Here is a 449-nt window from a genome sequence, read left to right on the forward strand (position 1 = left end):
CCACGATCGCAGCACAAGTCTTGCCATTGTGATCACGTAGTCACGTTGGCAGCTACTTATCACAGCAAATTATCCTGTCGTGTTCACGTGTTCGAAAACATTCCCGGGATCTCACTTAACAAGGCATGTAATAAAGAGTGCAATCAATTAGGTTGTAGTAACTCTTCACAATCTATTTACCCTTCTTTATGGATGCTCTAATCACCCGGAAAAATAAAGAAGACGAAAAGAGGCAACGAAAGAAGAAAGAAGCCATAAACACACGCCATAACTCTCTCGAGTGCAGAGAAACGCAAGAACCCGTAGACCGTTTTCTTTGTAGTACATCTCCCACCCGATCATTACACCGTGAACGCCCACAAAAAAATAGACGAAAAAACACGATGTAAACACTTCTGTTTGAATGGGAATCCGACATGGCTTCGGGGGGAACGAAAGCTCCATGTTTA

The sequence above is a fragment of the Penaeus japonicus genome, unplaced genomic scaffold (genome assembly GCF_977035675.1).
Source record: "Penaeus japonicus unplaced genomic scaffold, GWHDUDI00000001_assembly GWHDUDI00000003, whole genome shotgun sequence".
Lineage (NCBI taxonomy): Eukaryota > Metazoa > Arthropoda > Malacostraca > Decapoda > Penaeidae > Penaeus > Penaeus japonicus.